This window comes from Cetorhinus maximus, chromosome 7, assembly GCF_964194155.1.
Source record: "Cetorhinus maximus chromosome 7, sCetMax3.hap1.1, whole genome shotgun sequence".
Taxonomy (NCBI): domain Eukaryota; kingdom Metazoa; phylum Chordata; class Chondrichthyes; order Lamniformes; family Cetorhinidae; genus Cetorhinus; species Cetorhinus maximus.
Genome location: NC_135885.1, coordinates 24,998,922 through 25,020,650, shown reverse-complemented (window position 1 = coordinate 25,020,650; position 21,729 = coordinate 24,998,922). Strand labels below are relative to the sequence as shown.

At 42.7% G+C, this 21,729-nt stretch overlaps 1 long non-coding RNA gene across 1 annotated transcript in view; it reads left to right on the top strand.

Moving 5' to 3' along the window:
• LOC144682668 (uncharacterized) overlaps positions 1-21,190 on the top strand; it is a 92,706-nt gene extending 71,516 nt beyond the window's left edge. Inside the window, exon 2 of the long non-coding RNA XR_013577083.1 lies at positions 19,679-21,190. This is a non-coding gene — a long non-coding RNA (uncharacterized LOC144682668). The remainder of the gene's footprint in view (positions 1-19,678) is intronic.
• Positions 21,191-21,729: the final 539 nt, after the last annotated feature.

Here is a 21,729-nt window from a genome sequence, read left to right as displayed (position 1 = left end):
GTTGCAAAGCATTTTAATCACATCCTTAATTGTCCTTCATCCATCAATGAAGAAGCAATCAGGTTGCCATCAACTGCTCTCTTGATCATGCTCTCATTCTGTTACAAACGATGACCACAGTCAAACTCCTGTCTAGCAACAAAGTTCCAGGATCTGGTGCTATCCCAGCTGAGGTCTACAAAGCTGGAGGTCAGTGTCTGGTCAAAAAGCTCACTGAACTCTTTCAGTCTTTCTGGGAGCAAGGAATGATTCCGCAAGAATACAAAGATGCCTCCATTGTCCACCGTTGTACAAGTGGAAAGGGACTCATCAACCTTGCAATAATCATAGAGGAATCTCATTCCTCTCCATCACCAGCAAAATCTTTGCCAGAATCCTCCTGAACCGTCTCGTGCAACACCTTGACCAAAATGTTGACTAAAAAGATGATATAGAGGCAGAAAGCAGCATATGAGAGAAAGCCAGCTAGTAATATAAAACCAGATAGTAAGAGTTTCTATAAGCATTTGATTAGGAAAAGAGTAACTAAAGCTTTAAAGAGTGAGTCTGGGGAATTGATAATGGAAAGCAAAGAAATGGCAGAGACGTTGAACAGGTATTTTGCGTTAGTCTTCACGGCAGAAGACTTAGAAAACCGCCCAAAGATAATTGAAAATCAGGAGGTGATAGGGAACGTAAAACAATTGCCATCACTAGGAAAACCATTAGACTTAAAGGCTGACAAGTCCCAAGGAGCAGATAGCCTGCATCCTAGGGTCTTAAAAGAAGTGGCGGCACAGATAGTAAATGCATTGGTTATAATCTTCCAAAATTCCTTAGATTCTGGAAGGGTCCCAGTGGATTGGAAAATAGCTAATGTAACATCTTTACTCAAAAAGGAGGAAGGAAAAAAGCAAGAAACTATAGGCCAGTTAGCCTAACATCTATCATGGGGAAAGTGCTGGAATCCATTATTAAGGAGGTTACAGCAGGATACTTAGGAAATCACAATGTGATCAGGCAGAGCCAACATGACTTTGTGAAGGGAAATAATTTTAACTAATCTATTAGAGTTTTTTGACGAAGTAACATTCAGGGTGGATAAAGGGAAACCGGTAGATGTGGTGTACTTGGATTTCCAAAAGACATTTGATAAGGTGCCACATTAAAGATAAGAACACATGGTGTAGGGGATAACATATTAGCATGGATAAAGGATTGTTTACCTACTAGGAAGTAGAGAGTCCAGATAAATGGGTATTTTTTCAGATTAGCAAACTATAACTAATGGAATGTCACAGGAATAAGTGCTGTGTCCTCAACTATTTACAATCTATATCAATGACTGGATGAAGGGACCAAATGTATAGTAGCTAAATTTGCTGATGATATCAAGATAGGTAGGAAAGTAAGCTGTAGAGAGGAGGCAGAGAGCCTGTAAAGAGATATAGACAGCTTAAGTGAGTGGGCAAAAATTTAGTGGTTGGAGAGATTGTAGAACTTGGTGGTACAGAGGGATCTGGGTGTCCTGGTCCACGAATCATATAAAGTTAGCATGCAGGTACAGCAAGTGATTAGGAAGGCAAATGGAGTGTTGGCATTTATTGCAAGGGAAATGGAAAGTGCAAGGGAATGGAAGGGCAAGGGAAAGTGGGGAAGTTTTACTGCAGTTGTACAGGGCCTTGGTGAGACCACATCTGAAGTATTGTGTACAGTTTTAGTCTCCTTATTTGAAGAAAGATATAATTGCATTAGAAGCAGTTCAGAGAAGGTTCACTCAACTCAGTCCTCAGATGAAGGGCTTATCTTATGGCCTATACCCATTGGAGTTTAGACAAATGAGAGTTGATCTTGCTCTGTAACTGCTTTTCCATTTTGCATTCTGGTGAGCAAGATGGTTCATCAGAGGACTTTAGCAAGAGCCAAGTTCGTGGCACCACGAGTGGCTCAGCTGCACAGGAGAGGAGGTGGAAGAGTGGAAGTGCTATAGTGGTAGGGGATTCCATAGCTAGAGGAGCAGACAGGCATTTCTGCAGCCCTGGACGTGACTCCAGGATGGTTTGCTGCCTCCCTAGGTGAGACAGGAAAGGAAGAAACGGGGGGAGTGGTATTATTGATTAAGGATGGTATTACAGTTCTGGAGAGAGAGGATGCTTTAGAGGGGTCTAGAACGGAATCTCTCTGGTTAGAGGTAAGGAATGATAAAGGTGCAATAACATTGATTGGTGTAGTATATAGACCACAAAACTAACGGAAGGGATATAGAGAAATAAATTTGCAAAGGAATTACAGAGAGGTGCAAGAATTATAGAACAATTATAATGGGGGACTTCAATTATCCAAACATAGACTATAAAGGGACAAGAAGGGTGAGAGTTCCTGGAATATGTTCAAGATAATTTTCTGCAGTAGTATGTTTCTGGCCCAAGAGGGCAGGCACTGTTGGACCTGGTTCTGGGGAATGAGTTGGCCCAAGTGGATCAAATGACAGTGGGAGAGCATTTAGGAGACAGTGACCATTGACCATACTCCAATGGGATGAGAATGCATCTGAGTCGAATGAGTTAGAATCAAATGATGGCGGAAAAGATGGTGGCTGAACAATGGGCTACCATCAAAGATATATTACTAAGAATGACAAGGTATATTCCTTTGAAGGGGAAAGGTAGGACAAATAAATCTAGAACACCCTAGATGACGAGAGAAATAGAGGTGAAGATGAAAAGGAAGAAGTATGCATATGACAGATGTCAAGTAGAAAATGCAATGGAGAATCAGGCTGAATATAGAAGGACCAGAGGGGATGTGAAAAAACTAATTAGAAAAGCAAGGAGGGAGCATAAAAAGAGATGTGCAGCTAACATAAAAGGGAATCCCAAGGTCTTCTATAAGCATATAGATAATAAAAGGGTGGTAAAGGAAAGGTTAGGTCCAATTAGGGACAAAAGAGGAGACTTGCATGTGGAGGCAGGAGAAGTAGCAGAGTTAATAAATGAGTTATTTGCATCTGTTTTTACAAAGGAAGAGGATGTTACCCGGGCCAAGGTGAGAGAGGAGGTAACTAGTACACTCGAGGAATTTACAATTGAGAAAGAGGAGGTATTGGAAAGGCTATCCTTACTTAAAATTGATAAGGTACCAGAACCAGATGGGATGCATCTGAGGATATTGAGGGAAGTGAGAGTGGAAATTTCAGAGGCACTGGTAGTAATCTTCCAGTCTTCCTTAGACATAGGGTGGTGCTAGAGGACTGGAGAATTGCAAATATTACACTCTCATTCAAAAAGGGGTACAAGGATAATGCTGGCAACTACAGACCAGTCAGTTTGAATTCAGTGGTAGGGAAACTTCTGGAAACTATAGTTTGGGACAAAATCAATAGTCACTTAGACAAGTGCGGGATAATTAATGAATGCCAGCATGGATTCATTAAGGGAAAATTATGTTTAACTAACTTGCTGGAGTTTTTTGAGGCGGTAACAGAGAAGGTTGATAAGGACAATGCTGTTGATGTGGTGTATATGGATTTTCAAAAGGTATTTGATACAGTGCCACACAATAGACTTGTGAGCAAAATTCTAGATCATGGGATAAAAGGGAAAGTAGGCACTCGGATAAGAACTTGGCCAAGTGACAGGAAACCTAGTGATAAATGGTTGTTTTTCAGTTTGGAGGAAGGTCTGTAGTGGAGTTCCCCAGGGGTCAGTGTTAGGACCCTTGCTCTTCTTGATATATATTAATGACCGAGACTGTGGTGTGCAGGGCATGATTTCAAAATTTGCGGATTGTACGAAGGTTGGAAGCGTTGTCAACTGTGATGAGGATAGTCTTGAACTTCAAAAGGACATAGACATATTGGTGGATTGGGCAGAGAAATGGCAGATGAAGTTCAATGCAGAAAAGTGTGAGGTGATTCATTTTGGCAGGAAGAATGTGGCACGACAGTTTAAAATAAAGGGAGAAACTCTAAAGGAGGTGCAGGCTCAAACGGCCGAATGGCCTATTCCTGCTTCTAAGTCCTATGTTCCTACGTGCTGCCAGAGAGTCAGTACGGTTTCAGAAAATGTCAAGGAACCACTGCAGTTAGACAGCTCCAGGAGAAATGCCAAGAACAGAACACCACATTTGTTGATTTGTCCAAGGCCTTTGACACAGTCAGCCATGAGGGCCTTCAGAAGGTAAGGGAGAAATTTGGCTGCCCTCACAAATTCATCACAATGGTTCGTCAGTTTCATGATGATATGCTCGCGCATGTCCTGGATGATGGTGAGTCTTCTGACACATTCCCAGTCTTTAGTGGAGATAGACAGGCCTGTGCACTAGCGTCAACCCTCTTCAGTGTTTTTCTATGCCATGGTCTCCGATGCCTTCCGTGATGGTGGTCTTGCCAACATTTTATAATGTTATTGGCATTTATTGTAAAGTAGAGTAATAGTGGGGTCTGTGTGTGAGTTTGTGTGTGTGTGTGTGTTTGTGTGGCTTAATTGAATTAGAGACAGCTGGTCTGAAGGCTTTGATGTAAGAAGAAAAACTAGGTTTGAAATGTTAAATAGGTAACATGGGTGAAGTTTTAGAATGTGAGGTGTAAAAGGGGCATTTACATTTGTAAATAAACCAGAGTAGCTTGAATTCAAAAGAGGGGGTGAACTGTTACACCTAGCCAGAAGTAGTTAAGAAACAGTGTATTTATTTTTCCCAAAGATTACTGGTAAAATTAGTACTATGATAGATTTTTATTATTAGAGAGGTAAAGTCCAAAGACATAGTGCATTCAAAGGGGAAAATATGTATAAAGAAGAGAAGGCTGTGTGCAAGGACAGGAATTCTAAGATCTAACAAGTGTGAAAAGCCTCCAGCTCTGTACCCAAACTGCTGTCTACAAGAACAGAGGTTAAGCAAACTCACTTTGAATTCGACTGTTCAGGGTATCGTGTTACTTTGCCTGGGTCTTTTAAAATCAATGTGCCTTACTGTTGCCTTACAGAGGTGTAACTGGGAGTTAGATTAACTAGGGGAGCTAGGGGTTATCATAGTAGTAATTTGTAAACCTATATATGTGCTTAAAATCATTTTTTTTTATTAATAAAGCTTTAATTTAATTTGTAAGAAACCTATAAAACTCAGTAGTCTTATTATTACTGATTTCAAGGCACACATCTCGAAATAAATACAAATTGTAAAATAGTTGTGGCAGTTCTTTCAAGTTTCCCTCTGGAATTTGAATAGCTCAGCATTTACCAGCCGATGTGCGATAACATTGCCATCAAAATCAGATATCACTTGGACAGGAAGCTGCTCAATCTGAGGCAACCCCAGGCAAAGATCAAGGTCTCCAAGGACATACTTTGCAATTTCCTGTTTGCCAACGACTAGCTGCCTGTTCAGAGCTGGACATGCAATGTAGCATGGACTTGTTCTCCAATGCATGCAACAACTTTGGCCTTACGATCAGCACAAAGGAAAAGTCATGTACCAGCCTGTTCCAGGAAAGCCCTATCTTGAGCCCAAGGTTTCAGTCCCTGACCTGAACCTATCAGCAGTGGATAAGTTCATCTTTATCGACAGCGCACTCTCGAGCTGTCTATATTGACCACAAGACCCATGCAAGAATTGCCAAGGCAAGTGTAGCCTTCAGCAGACTTCGAACATCAGTCTGGGAATGAAGAGAAGTCTGCCTACCAAACAAAGTCTACAGAGCAATAGTCCTGCCCACTCTGCTCTATGCATGTGAGACTTGGAATGTGTACCAGAGTCATGCCAAAACGCTCAAGTGCTTTCACTTGAGCTGCCTTCAGAAGCTTCTGAAGATCAGATGGCAGGACGACACATTTTTTGACACTGAAGTGCTCACCTAAGCTGGTGGGCCAAGCATCCACGCCATATTAAGACAGTCACAACTGAATTAGGTGGTCATGTAGCCAGAATGCCTGATGCTTTCTTACCGAAACAAATCTTCTATGGGGAGCTTGAGCAGTACGCTCTCATGGCGGTCATAGGAAGCGCCACCAGGACACTTCGAAGGAGTTTCGATATCAACTTTGAGTCCTGGGAAAAACTCACCCAGAATTACTGCACCTGGCACAACCAAATAAAAACAGTGTGGCCTCCTTCGAAAGCAAGCGCATATCAGAACCAGAGAGAAAGTGCAAGGAGAGGAAATCCCAAGCCAGCAACTCATCCAAAACTCAGTTGTCTGTGAAATCCTGTCCTATTTACAGTAGAACCTTCTGGGCGCAGATCGACTTTAGCAGTCATCTACATACCCACCAGAACCCTACTAAACACCCCAGATGATGAACATGGTCATTTTTGCCCTGAAGGATGAACAAGCAAGTGGTATGCTGATTCCTAATAGGCTGTTCTACCTTTTTTTATGCCTGGCCACTTCCTGTAATGCCATCACAGGAGTTCTGCTGCAGCACCATCTGGATTTTTGAGTCAGTCACTGGTGAGCCCTCTCTTGACAGGAGGAATTCTGCCATAAGCATGATTGAGGGAATTTGGGAAATTGGGACAGGGATGCTGTGGTATCAGAGAAGCATGTGATCCCACCCTACCAGAATACTGCCAATGGGAGAAGAATAAAGGCCATTCTGTATGATCATCACAATCAATATAAATTACCATTCCATTGCTATAGGCAAGCTTTTAGGAACCAAAAATGCATGAGATGTCCATCATGCTTAATTGGGGATTAGGTGCCTATGATCTCTGGCACACATCCTACCATAATATGTGTGGTATTGCTTGTTCCCGAAGAAAACATCATTGTTGTACTTGGCCACCTATAATTCCCTGAATCTTCTGAGTCTAGGCCATGGATGAGGCACGCCTCCTCAGATAGGCTCTTCGTGCAGCAGATAGTGGACTGGTAAATGTGGTTTCTACTTGACATAGCTGCCTACAACCACTTCTCCAGTAGTGGTCTCCTATAACCCACTGCTGCTGAGTTGGGCCAGCCTCCTCTCCCGGACATGCCCCATCTGACATGAAGGGCCATGTTTGGGGCAGGCAGAGACTCTACCTCAAACAAAACCCCAATGAAACCGACGGGAATGTAGGGACCTACCATATCCATCTAAGTTGTGGCCCTCCCACCAAATTTCCTTTGAATCTATGATATGAGAATGTTGGAAGGGCCATGGATTCTTGGCCAACTAATGTCCATAACTAATGTTGAAATATTGAACACTTATAAAGAGCTGAGTTTATCAGGAACAGGTAGCATAGATTTGTAAAAGATGGACAATGCTTATCTAATACCATTAAAGCCTCTGTAAAACTTACATTGTATGTCCCCATTCTAATTAATTGTTCCAGTTCCCTGAATTTATTTCTAATGCTTCACACATTTTCATAAGAATACTATGAGTCATTCATACTCCTATTTATTTTGTTTCCTTTGGTATATCCTTATTCTTTTCTTCACAAACCTTCCTATCTCCCCTAACTTGTGGCTCTTCATATCTACTATTTAAGACTATTTACCACACTTATTGTTAGCCTCTCTCTCACATGCTTTAAATTTACTAAAATATTTCTGCAATGCTTTACTTTATACAAGTTTAAATGGAAGAGATTTGGAACAGAAGGCAGGAGACATGTCTTTACAGAGAGAGTTGTGAGGCTGTGGAATTCACTTCAAGACTTAGTGGCTGAGGCAGAACTTATGACAACATTCAAGAATGGATTAGATAGGTGATAAAGGAAAAGGGTTGAAGGGATAAGAAAAAGAGTAAGTAAATATGATTGGAACTATTTGTTCACGTAGAAAGTAAATACTGATTGGGAGTCACAAAAGCAAAATACTGCAAATGCTGGAAATCTGAAATAAAAACAGAGTGCTGGAAATGCTCAGCAGGTCTGGCATCATCTGTGGAGAGAGAAACAGTTAACGTTTCAAGTCAAGGACCTTTCTTCATAGTTCTGAAGAAAAGTCCTTGACCTGAAACATTAACTCTGGGCTGAATTTTACGTGTCCCCCATGGTGGTAGTTGAGGGGACATAAAATGGACTGGGCGCCCATCCCACCACCTTCCTGCCCACCCCCAAGCTCACCCCATAATACGGGGAGGCGGGTGGGCGCCAAAATCGGCAGCCTGCCACTGTATTTAAATCAACAATTAAGGGTCAATTAGGTTGGTTATCAAGCCTATTGACCCTTAATGCACGCCGCCCATGCCATAAAATGTTTCGCATGGGGAACAGGGCGGTAGTGAGAAGCCTAATTTTTCAACTGAAATGTTTAAAGGGCGAGAAGGAAGAGGGGAGGGTTGCTCTTCGGGGGCTGCCCTTCACCAATAGCAGGGTGGCCCTTTAGACTGAACCCCACCCTCCTTCCTTCCTACCTGCTCCCTCCCTTAAACTCATCCCCTCCCCCCACCATTCCCCCTCTCCCTAACCCACCCAAATCCTCCCGATCCAAGACTCCGGACTTACCTGCTCTGGGGATCCAAGGCCTTGGGGTCCTGTCTTTACCAACAGTCCTGGCAGCTACCACTGACGCCTTCCTGGTGCTGCTGGGACTGATGGCATGGGCAGAGGGCAGGAAGCGTATGTCCCACTCAGCCCTCGTTAATGATCCCCAGAGTGCTTTAAGGCTACAGGGGTGGTCGGCGTGGAGCTGACACATGATTTCCGTGGGCGGGCTGGCCATCCATCCTCCCTATATTTCTCTCTCCACAGAAGCTGCTTGGTTTGCTCAGCGTTTCCAGCATTTTCTGTTTTTATTACTGAAAAGGAGTCATTGGCCAAATGGTCTGCGTCTATTTTGAATCTTGTGTGTATGAATATCTATTTCCCTTCTGTGTGAGGACATTGTACTGCTTTGGTAATATGAAGCCCATCCCATCTGCAGGGCTTGTCTCCACTTCAGAACTCATTCCAATTCCCTGTAAAGCTATATATCGATGTGTCTTGTCTTCATGCAAACTAATCCTTACCATGGCACCTAAGAGGCAACAGACTACCCAGAACTTTCCCTCATAGCTGCTGTTGTTTAGTCTTTTATGTTAGGTATACTACTCAGGCTCAGCATCAATCCTGTAAGTGGGCTCACAGCCCCTATGATCCTGCCCAATATTATCAATGCAAAGGGCAGAATTTTTGGGTCGGTGGGCAGACACGATTGGCAGGCTTGGGAGCAGCCAGGGAACGGACCACTGACCGCAATCAGCCCCCGACCGCGATTTCACGTTGGCTGGCCCATTAACAACCAGCCAGTGTGAAAGGCACGCTGAAAGGCTCAGCGCTGCTGGGGTGGAGGTGGGAGGATGGCGAGCGCTGAAGTCAGTGCGGGCGTGAAGGAACGTGGAAGGAAAGCTCCCTGAAGGTATATAGCTGCCTCAGGGAGCTGATGCATTTAAAATCAATAAAAGCAGAATTTAAAATCCTGAAAAAATGTCCACCTCTCAGAATGAGACATATGGATGCTGAAAATTATGTCCAAACATTTTAATCTTCTTTTAAATTAATCTTCGAAACCTCATCCCGCCTTTGGATGAGGTTTCCGCAAAAATGCAAAGGCCGCCTGACCAATTCGCCCGCCCACCAACCATTGAACGGACAGCGAAAAATCGCCGTCATTTGCCACTTTAATGGCCTTAATAGGCTTCTTAATTGTCGGCGGGTGCGCTGCCGACTCTCGCGCGTGCCCGCCAACCGAAATATCGCGCAAGTGTGGGATGATGTCAGGACCCTCACCTGACGTCATCGCATGCTATTTTACGCCCAGTTAGGTCGGGCATGTGCCAACCTGCGGGGCATTAAAATTCTGCCCAAAGACTGTAGCAGGCCAAGGAGAAGGTTCACTGCCATCTTTTCAGGTCAATTAGGGATGGGACAATAAAAAATTGGCTTTTTACGCATTATCATATTCTGGAAAATTGAAAAAAGACTTTTAATGAGAATGACATCCAGGAACAAAGTCTTATTGACTTACCTGAATGCATCCTGTGCTCCATATACTTCTCCTTATCTTCAGTAGATGGATCGAATATACACTAGCAAACAAAGTTCTGGTGATAATGCAGGTAAAATAACATTTTTCAGTCAAAAAGAAAAAGGGAAAGCATCCCTTTGTTCCCTCCACCTCAGCACAAATTGGGCAGGACGCACCCAAGCGTGCTTCACCCAAAAGGTACTGAACTCATCTGTATTTCTAAGTTTAGGTCACTAGCATGGCCCTCACATGTCCCCATTGCATAACGCCTTTAGAACGGGCATGCATCAAAAATCAAGGAAAGAAAGTAGACCACAGCAGTGGTAATGGGTGCCAACTTCAGGGTCTTCTGGCTGCTATTCATAAAATGCCAGAAGAACTCTAGCCCTAATGGTCCTCCTCAATAGCCTTGAAAAAAGGAAGCACGTAACAATTTGGCAGTGCGGGGAGCTCACTGACATCCCTTTCTCAGATCTTGCAATCTGAAGTGGCTAGTGCAACCTCTAAAGCCTTTAGCACTTTAACATTTGGGCCTCCATGAGACTGAGACTCCAGTATTCTGACATCACCATTGGGTATGGCAATGAACTGGTTGTTACTGGATTAGTAACCCAGAGGTCGGGATTAATAAACTAGCAAACACGGGCACAAATCCCATCATGGTAGTTTGAGAATTTTACCTCAGTTTTAAGAATCTAGAAATAAAAAGCTGGTACCAGTAAAAGTGACCATGAAGTTGTCAGATTGTAGTGAAAACCAAACAGTCTATCCACTTCCTTTACAGAAGGAACTCTGCCGTCCTTGCCTGGTCTCGTCTATAAGTGACTCCAGTCTCACACCTGAGACAGGTGGTAGATAATTAACTGCTCTCTGAAGTAGCACAGCAAACCACACAGTTGTGTCACCTTACTCGTCAAGAAAAACAGGAATAAAACTGGATGGACTACATGGTTACGTCTCAGTCAGTGAATCAGGACATAACACAGATTCACCCATAATTGCAGGTATGTTGTGTTTGGCAGTTATTTTTGTCATCACAGCCCCAAATTATTTCTAGCACATACATTAGCGTTAAAATGATTAGCCCGCTAGAGTCAGTGGGCGTTATAACAAGTAACAGGAAAACAGGAGGCAATCTTTCCAAGTGACAGCTCAATGCCTGCAATGTCCTGCCCCTGACTTCAGTTGTGCAGTTTAAGACCTTTTCTTTAGTAGAGTTCCCCCAACTGTATTTGACTGCAAGGAAGAGACTTTTTATGGAACTGATCAGGAGAGAACTGAAATGGCAGAGCAAGAAAGGAAAGTGTCAGAAAAGATATTCTGAAATTGTGCTTGATTTATTTGAGAGCAGGGAGAAATTTTGTCTCAAGAAATTGAATTGGTGTAATAGAAACAATGGTTAAGTGGATTATGTGTGACCTGTTGAAGGAATAGCTGGACATAGCAAATTACCTTTTATCCTCCATACTTTATGTTCTGAGAGTATGATTTTTCCTTTTTGGAACTTTTAATACACTCTGTAGCTTTTATCCCCAAAGCATCTGGTGCGTGAAATTCATGTGTCCCAATTTCTGTGTGTAGGAGACATGATTCGTGCCTTGTCTGTGACCATTCAGACTGAAGTGGGTAAGATACAAAATTCATCTACTCGACTTTTCTAAATGATTTAAGTGCTAGTTCCTGTGCTTCCAGCACTGCTTTCTCCTTTTCAATGCTGCTGGTGAACTCTGCATATGGCAGGAGGCCATGACAGTGTTGCTACGGACCACGTGGTAGAAGCAGCCTGCTTTTTCTAAAAGGCTGGCTGCCTCTTAAAGGGAAGCTGCGGGAAAGGATTGCTGCAGTGGAAATTTTTGAAATTGTGGGCTGGTGAGTGCAGAAGAGGAAAACCTCATCCATTTAGTCAAGCACATATCTATTTCAAAATTCTAACTAATGTACATCCAATTGATCAATGACACACCATAATCCAAACTTCAATTACTATGTGGTAGAGCACCTGAAGCTCTGGAGAAAGGAGACAGGCTGCATTTCAACTGTTACTTCACTCTGTTGGTTTGCTACATCAGGAAGAAATCCAGTGATGACCCACATCATTGGATCAGTAAGGGACGCACGAAGAGACAGGCGGCTATGCCGGAGTGAGATGGAGACTGAGTGAGTAGTGAATTAGGTTCAGGTGGTAAATTCTGGTAAGGCCTTTTCAGGTTTTAACTACAGATTAAGAATCAAGATCTGACACAGGTGCTAATCTTCAAGTAAGTCAGGTTAGCTTGTTAAGTAGAGAACTGTCTGGAGTGGCAGTTATCTGTCAATCACCTGAAAGCAGTTGGCTCAAGTGGTGTTAATTACTGTAGCAGGAAGCTAAACTATCTGATGACTCAACAGAGGGTCTATAAAAGAGAAAGACTTTTCAAATTGCATGATCAATGAGGGGCACGCGAGGAGACAGGTGACTATGCCGAAGTGAGATGGAGACTGAGTGAGTAGCGAATTAGGTTCACGTTGGAATATGGTGCGTGGGTCAAGAGGCATGGTGTACATAGGAATTAGTCTAAGTTAATTAAGTGAGAAATTAAATTAAGTTAACAAAATAACATAAGTAACAATGGCAGGACGGGTTTATGTTGCAGCTGTGAAGGTGGAAACTTTTGGACGCCAAGGCGATCCAGGACAAACATATCTGCAGAAAGTGTAAGCAGTTAGAGGAATTCCAGATCGGAATTATTGATCTGGAAGCTGAACTGCAGACATTGCACAACAGAAGAGAGGGGTTGAAATACCTGGACGCTTTGTTCGAGAAGACGGTCTCGCCTCTTAGAATAGGGTCGTCTGTTTTGGTCAGCAATGAAGGACAGGAAGATGTGACTGTGAGTGAGGCAAGTAGTGGGACCGAGCAGGCAGAAGTGGTGGAGCCTCAGACTTTGCAATTGTCAAACCGGTTTGAGATGCTCATAACTTGTGTGGACGAAAGCGAGGTCTGCAAGGTGGATGAGCAGGCTGGCCATGGCACCATGGTACAGGAAGCTATTCAAGTGAGGGGAGCATACAGGAAAGTAGTGGTTGTAGGGGACAGTATAGTGAGGGGGATTGACACTGTTCTCTACAGCAAAGAGCGAGAGTCCAGAAGGCTGTGTTGTCTGTCCGGTGCCAAGGTTTGACACATCTGCTCAGGGCTGGAGAGGAACTTGCAGTGGGAGGGGAAGGATCCAGTTGTTGGGACGATTTACACCTGAACCGTGCTGGTATGGGTGTTCTTGCGAATCGCATAACTAGGGAAGTAGAGAGGATTTTAAACTAAACAGGGGGTGGGAGGGGGGATGGGGGAGCGAAGGATCAAGCTTGGGTAGATGTGGCAAATCAAGGGGTAGATTCAAGGCAGGAGACCATAATTGTAATATGGGAAATGAGAGTCATAGGCCAGCAGAAAGGGGCAGAGAAATAAAACCTAACAATACACAAATAGTCAAGACTAAATGATACAAAGATAACAAAAAGACAAAACTAAAGGCTCTGTATCTGAATGCACACAGCATTCATAACAAAGTAAATGAATTGATAGTGCACATTGAAGTAAATAAATATGACCTGCTGGCTATTACAGAGACATGGCTGCAGGATGACATGGATTGGGTCCTGAATATTGAGGGGGAAATGACATCCAAGAAGATTAGGAAGCTAGGTAAAGGTGGAGGGGTAGCACTGTTGATTAAGGATGGCATTGGTGCAATTGTTAGAGATGACCTTGGTTCCGGAGATCAGGATGTAGAATTGGTTTGGGTGAAGATGAGGAATAGTAGGGGAAAGTAGTCACTAGTGGAAGTGGTCTACAGGCCCCCTAACAATAACCATAATTTAGGACAAAGTATACAAGAAGAAATATTGAGTGTTTGTGATAAAGGGACGGCAATAATGATGGGTGATTTTAATCTACATATAAACTGGAAAAGTCAGATTGGCAATAGTAGTCTCGATGAGGATTTCATAGACTGCTTTCGAGAGAGTTTCTTAGAGCAGCACATTCTGGAATCAACCAGAGAGCAGGCTATATTAGACTTGGTACTGTGTAATGTGACAGGATTAATTGATGACCTCAGAGTGAAGGCACCCCTAGGTAGCAGCGAGTACAATATGATTTAATTTTACATCCAGTTTGAAAGGGAGAAGAAAGGTTGTAAGATTAGGGGCAGGATTTTCCGGCAGTTGGGTGGGAGCAGCGGGTGGGCGGGCCTGGGAGCGGCTGGGAAACGGTCCACTGCCTGCGATTGGCCCCGACCGCGATTTCACATTGGCTGGCCAATTAACAACCAGCCAACGTGAAACGTGCGCTGAGAACCTTAACACTGCTGGGGTGGGGGCAAAAGGAATGCAATCGCAGAAGTCTGCACATGCGTGGGGGAGCGTGCATTGAAAGCTCCCTGAGATTCAAAAATAAAGAGTATTAAGGGCTGAAAAAATGTCCTGACATGGACTCACTCACAATAACATTAACAGAATAACAATTCTGCCCATTAATTTATTTTTTTAAATTTAATTGTGGAAACCTCATCCTGCCCGTGGATGAGGTTTGCTAAAAAGATCAAAAGGCCGCCTGTCTGATTCGCCCGCCCGTCAACCATAGCGTGGGACAGGCAGTGAACAATTGCGTTTAATTACTTGATTAAGGGCCTTAATCGGCCTCTTAATTGTCGGCGGGAGCGCTGCCGACTCTCGCACATGCCCACCAACCGAAATATCATGCAAGTGCGCGAGGACATCAGGACGCTCACCCGATGTAATCGTTATTTTACGCCTGATTGGGTCGGGCACGCGCCCGCCCGTGGGATGTAAAACCCTGCCCTCATATTTTAAACTTAAATAAGGGCAACTGTGCAAAGATGAGTGGCAGGTCAGATGATTGGTCAGAATATAAAAGGCAGAAAATGACCAAAAGTTTAATCTGGAGTAAGAAGTTAGAGTATGAGAGGAAGCTAGCTAGAAATGTAAGAACAAGCAGCAAGAGTTTCTATAGGTATTTAAAAAAGAAAAGAGTAAGTAAAGTGAGTGCTGGTCCTCTAGGGAATGATAATGTGGAGTTAATAGTAGATAATAAGGAAATGGTGGATGAAATGAACAAATATTTTGCTTCACAAAAGCAGAATTATCTGGAAAAACTCAGCAGGTCTGGCAGCATCGGCGGAGAAGAAATCAGTTAACGTTTCAAGCCTTCATGGCCCTTCGGCACAACTGAAGCATAGTTAGAAGAAGGGAGAAATATAAACTGGTTTAAGGTGGGTGGGGTGGGGGGGGAGGGGGGGGGGAGAGAGAGACATTGAGGGTGTGGTGATTGTGGAGATGAGCAGATAATCAAAAGATGTCACAGACAAAAGGGTCAAAGAGGTATTGAAGGTAGTGATATTTGTCTAAGAAAAGTGCTAATTAAGAATGGAAGACAGGATATTCAAAGTACAGCTCTAGTGGGGGTGGGGTGGAAAGACTAACAAGGTTTTAGTTTTAGATTTAAAAATAATGGAAATAGGTGGGGAAAGAAGAATCTATATAAATTATTGGAAAAAAAAAAGCCAGGGGGGGGTGGGGGCGGAGAGACGGGGTGGGGATGGGGGGAGGGGGAGTTTAAGATCTAAAGTTGTTGAATTCAATATTCAGCCCGGAAGGCTGTAAAGTGCCTAGTCGGAAGATGAGGTGCTGTTCCTCCAGTTTGCGTTGGGCTTCACTGGAACAATGCAGCAAGCCAAGGACAGACATGTGGGCAAGAGAACAGGGTGGAGTGTTAAAATGGCAAGCGACAGGGAGGTTTGGGTCTTTCTTGCGGACAGACCGCAGGTGTTCCGCAAAACGGTCGCCCAGTTTGCGTTTGGTCTCTCCAATGTAGAGGAGACCGCATTGGGAGCAACGATATTTTATTTTGCTTCTGTCTTCACAATAGAGAATACAAAAAACATTCCAGTAATAGCTGTAAATCAGGAGGTGGAAGGGAGAGGGGAACTTGGTGAAATTACAATCACTAGCGAAGCAGTACTGAGCAAACTGATAGAGGGGCTGAAAAGTCTCTGGGTCCTGTTGGACTTCATCCTTGGGTCTTAAAAGAGGTGGCTAATAAGATGTGTTGGTGTTAATTTCCCAAAATTCCCTAGATTCTGGAATGGTTTCATCAGACTGGAAAGTAGCAAATATAACCCCTCTATTCAAGAAGGGAGGGAGGAGGAAAACAGGAAACCAAAGGCCATCTAACTTTATGTCTGTTGTTGGGAAGGTGTTAGAATCAACCATTAAGGAGTTTATAGTTGGGAACTTAGAGAAACTCAAGGTAATTGGGAACAGTCGACATGGTTTTGTGAAAGGGAAATCATGTTTAACCAATTTATTAGAGTTCTTTGAAGGAATAACATGCGCTGAGGATAAAGGGGAGCCTGTAGACGTGCTGTACTTGGATTTCCAAAAGGTATTCGATAAGGTGCCACCTCAAAAGGTGCCACCTTATTGTGGAAAATAAAAGCTCACTGTGTAAGGGATAACGTATTAGCATGGATAGAAGATTGGCTGGCTGGCTGGCAGAAAACAGTGTATGCATAAATGGGTCTTTTTCTGATTGGCAGATGTGATGAGTAGTGTCGTATAGGGGTCTGTGCTGGGGCCTCAACTTTTTACAATTTATATGAATGACTTAGATGAGGGGAATGAAAGAATGGTAGCTAAATTTTCAGGTGACAAAGATAGGTAGGAAAGTATGTTGTGAAGAGGACATAAGAAGGCTGCAGATGGTTACAGATAGGCTGAGTGAGTGGGCAAAAATATGGCAGATGGAGTATAATGCGGGAAAATGTGAAGTTGTTCATTTTGGCAGGAAGAATAAAAAAGCAGAGTATTACTTAAACGAACAATGGCTGCAGAATTCTGAGCTGCAGACGGATCTAGGTGTTCTAGCGCATGAGTCACAAAAAGTTAGTACGCAGGTACAGCAAGTAATTAAGAAGGCTAATGGAATGCTATCCTTTATTAAGGGAGGAATTGAACATAAAAGTAAGAATGTTATGCTTCAGTTGTACAGGGCATTGGTGAGACCACATATCGAATATTGTGTGCAGTTTTGGTCTCCTTATATAAGGAAGGATGTAAATGCATTGGAGGCAATTCAGATGAGGTTTACTAGATTGATACCTGGAATGAGTGGGTTGTCTTATGAGAAAAGGTGAGACAGATTGGGCTTGTTTCCAGTGGAGTTTAGAAGAGTGAGGGGTGACTTGATTAAAATAAATAAGATCCTGAAAGGTATTGACAAGGTGGACATGGAAAGGATGTTTTCTCTTATGGGTGAGTCCAGAACTAGGGGACACTGTTTTAAAATTAGGTGTTGCCTTTTTAGGACAGAGATGAGGAGAATTTTTTTCTCTCAGAGGATTGTGCAGCTTTGGAATTCTCTGCCAAAGAGAAGGTGGTAGCGGCGGAGTCATTGAATATTTTTAAGGCGGAGATAGATTCCTGTTAGGCAAGGGAATCAAAGGTTATCGGGGGTAGATGGGAATATGGAATTCGAAACACAAACAGATCAGCCATGATCTTATCAATGGCAGAGCAGGCTCGAGGGGCCGAATGGCCTACTTCTGCTCCTGTTTCGTATGTTCGGAACATGAAAGCATGATCAGTATAAAGGCCTGAAGCCTTTGAAACCTATGAAGATATTGTATAATAGGATCAAGCGATTGCTTTGCTGAGGTGGATTTCTTAATGGCTTTCAGTCACAAACAAATACCTGCTACAATAATGGATAAATGCAAGCTACCAAATACAAAGAAGTGATTTATATCCTGTAAGACTAAGGGTTATTGATGAGGAGGATAAGTAGTTTGTGTGTATGATCTGCTGGCATTTCATACAATTTACAATGATAACTGGAATATTGCCAGGGGAAAATACCTCAAGGGAAGGGAAGCAGAACATAATGGGCTTCCTTGAATAGCAAGTCCAGGTGGGAGAAGATTTCCCATTTTCAAGATGCATTACTGGATCAATATCTTATAGTAATGAAGACATAAATGGTAACATGTCAAACTGAACAAACCACAACATAAAAGATCTTGACAGTAAAAACATGGAAGAATGGGGCTGAGTTTGCACCATAGTCAGATGGTTATAAAAAGCCTTCAAGAATTATGTTTAAGTGCAAGCTTTACTTGTAGCTGAAGCATACTGTACTTAGAATATTTTTTTCAATTTTAGTTTGAGGTAATGTTATAATTTGAGTAGATGAAATGTTTGTTCATGATGAAGGAAATGGGCACTGTTTGCATTTTGGGTACATGTTAGCACCAAGCACTTTTAGTTCAGTGAGCAAAATGAGCTGCAGAGTAAAGCTCCCTCCCACTCTGTCCTTAGAATGTGCCTGAACTCCATGTCTAACATAGCAACCCCAACTGTACTTAAAAGAAAGAAAAACAGAAAGTGCTGGAAACACTTGGCAGGTCAGGCAGCATGTGTAGAGAAAAACAATGTTAACATTTGAGCTGATGACTTTTCATCAGAATTCAAAGAAAGAAAACTTATATTTAAGTCAATTTTAATTTTAATCTCATTAATCTGAGTTGGATTTAAATCAAGGTTCAGAAATGGAAGGACCATGTGCTATCTCTATAATGTGCCAGTTAGTTCCCCCTTTTTAATTTTATGTGTGTGTGTGTGTGTGTGTGTTTTAACACTATTTTCACTTTATTTTACGGTTGCAACCATTTATTTTCACTTTTAAATGGAAGGCAGGATAGTCTGGGCACAGGTTTATCTGCAAGCAGCATTGTTGTTGCATATTGGTGAAAGGACGTGTACTTGTAATGAGGTAAGGTCATTGTTAATTCTTCCTTCTTTCATACATACAAACCTTAGAATTTCCAACATCGTTGTAGCTTATGCCTGAATGGTTTCTAAACAGACTCAAATGTAGGTGTGTGCACGTTGTACCCAAAATCTGGGGATAGCTCATTTGCATAGTTTCTGGTGCAGGAAGGAAACTAAGCAAGGAATGGAAAATTGCATGCACGTGAAATTCAAAGGAAAAAGATAATTAAGTCAGAGAAGGAGAACGCAGATTCTGAACCTCTCAACATTTTGCAATGGTTGACGTGGTGATGGAACCAAGTGGTGACTAGCAAAAATGAAGGTGAATAGAACTCAGGTGCAGCTGCAGGTGTACAGGCAAATAATGGAACAGCCCTGCAGCTGACACTGACTACTGCTAAAGCGATGGTGGTGCTACATGTGACACTTGCATGGAGGATTGCCCTCTGTGGCACTCCATGGCATTACACCTCTGTTGAAGGGTCATGAGGACTCAAAACGTCGACTCTTTTCTTCTCCACCGATGCTGCCAGACCTGCTGAGTTTTTCCAGGTAATTCTGTTTTTGTTTTGCAATCAGGAGATTGTCCTCCTCCAAGGTGTCTTTTTCTGGAATCTCTTGCTGCTGAAAGGACCTAAAGGAAAGAGAAAAGAGATGAGAGTTAGGATGATACTTGGAAGCTGGACAGTAGCAGGTGACCAGTCTTGAAAGTGCAGCTTGAAGTTTGTGAAACTTGCTTAATATTTGCAGAGAGAAATGAAGCATCAGACATTCTGCTCACTTAAGCTGCCAGCTTCACCTTCCCTGATGCTCATGGCTCTGTCTGGACAATGGATCTGCAGGTCATCTGTCTCTGCTTGGTTAAGGGTTATTGGGTATTCCTCCTCTGATTTTAGTCTTTTTCCTGACATTTTGCACTGTATTTTTCTGCAGAAAGAACAGCTATTTAAAAGTAGAGCTGAGAGGTGGGAAAGAAGCAATATGGAATAAGGATGGGAAGACAATGAGTAGCATCAAATGTATGGAATGTGGTGAAGAACAAATGCTAGATGAGTTGGTGTTAAAGAATGACTTGCATTTATATAGCACTTTTCATGACCACGAGATGTCTCAAAGTACTTTACAGCCATTAAAGTACTCCTTGAAGTATAGTCACTGTTATAGAGTAGGAAACAAGGCAGCCAATTTGTGCTCAGCAAACCTCCACAAACAGCAATGTGACAATCTGTTTTTTGTGATGTTGATTGAGGGATAAATATTGCTCAGCACACCAGGAATAACTTCCTTGTTCTTCTTCAAAATAGTACAACAGGATCTTTTACATCCACTCAAGCAGCTTGGTTGAAGATCTCATCCAAAAGACAGCACTTCCAACAGTGCAATTATCCCTCAGTATTACACTGGAATGTCTGTTATGATTTTTGTGCTCAAGCCTTGGAGTGGGACTTGAACCAGGAATCTTATGCTTCAGAGGCCAGTGTACTATCGAATGAGCCACAGCTGACGCAAGGAAACCAAAGGAAGATGTGATTGTGCTTGGAATGCAAAAGACATGCTGAATGTGCCCTTATGAGATGGAGGGAGGGAGTTAAGAGTGGTGAGGGAGAGGGTGAAAAGAGTGTTACAGGTACTGTTGAGAGAGCTGGAGAGGTAAAGAGCTGTACTCATTCTTTATACTCTTGTAAGGTTACTGGACCTCTTTCTACATTGAGTGCAGGCCTTGGAAGTGAAGCTGATTACACTGACTCTGTTAATGATCTCTATCCAAGCCTGCTTCATAATTGCCTTGGGGATGCTGCTGCTGCTGTTGGGAAACAGTGACCCCATCCTCCTCACTTTCATTTCCCCCACTACAATCTCCAGGAGGGTACCAGAAAACCTGGGGTTAACATCTGACTTATTTCTGAAATTCCCTTCTTTGCAGCAGTATGAGAACAAAATTCGTTTCCAGAAAATGCAGCCCTCGTTTTATGGGGCTTAACCCAGCTCTAAATAGGCTTCTGGAGGCCCACTGTAGTGGGCTGCCTGATTGTCAATGCGATTGGGTTGAGAATCTGTCAATCATATCAAAATGTATTCTGGGAAGTAACAAAGCCTGGGCATAACACTCATGATGGCATGGCTCTTTTCCTGGCCTCCAGGCCTCCAGCCTGCCTGCCCAATTCATGCCTCAAATTAAAATCGAGGTGAATTTCTAGCTTTACCTTGGTGCTGTTTTTCAATAACATTATTGTGGCACACCCTGAGTCGAGCAGGTCAGTGATACTCCAGTGCAAGTTGTGGGCCTCCCATTGGTCCAATGCCTTAAATGTGTTCTTCTAAAACATTGCTATTAGGCCTTCATTGTCCTTTTCAATGAAACCTATACTTTCCTCAGGTTTTGTTGTACCATTTTTGAATAGCTTTGCAAGCTCCACAGCTGAATGAATAAAATATTTTATTTGCGCAGGTTGTAGCAATTTAGCTGTTTGAAAAGTGTGAAAGGAATATTATTATTGGTGTGCTGTGATTGGCAGCTTTTCTTTCATTTTTATTAACAGATCATATTGCATGAATTCGCTTGCAACAAAATTGCAAGGAAATTAGGAAAAAGAAGCAAATAAAGCCCAGAGCGTGTTCTTTAACAGGCTTATCAACGGATTATTTTAGATGACAGTGCCAAACAATATCTAACTATTAACAGACGGAAAGGAATTTACTCTTACCATTGACTCCCCATTATCTACCAAAAGGAAATTGATGAACTCCTACGGGATTAAAGATAGGACAAGTTATAACCTTGATGATGTTATCAGAACTGGAAGTGTTGGAAAGGGTGATGTGACCCTTACAAAAACATATTGTGAGATTGCAGAAAACAGAATAAAGTGGATTAATTGGGTCACTATCAAAGCTACCTTTGAGGAGCTGAAATATGAAAGAATGTGCAAGCTGCTGCGCCTAAAAGAATGTGTCAAATATTAAAATAGTGCCTCGCATTATTG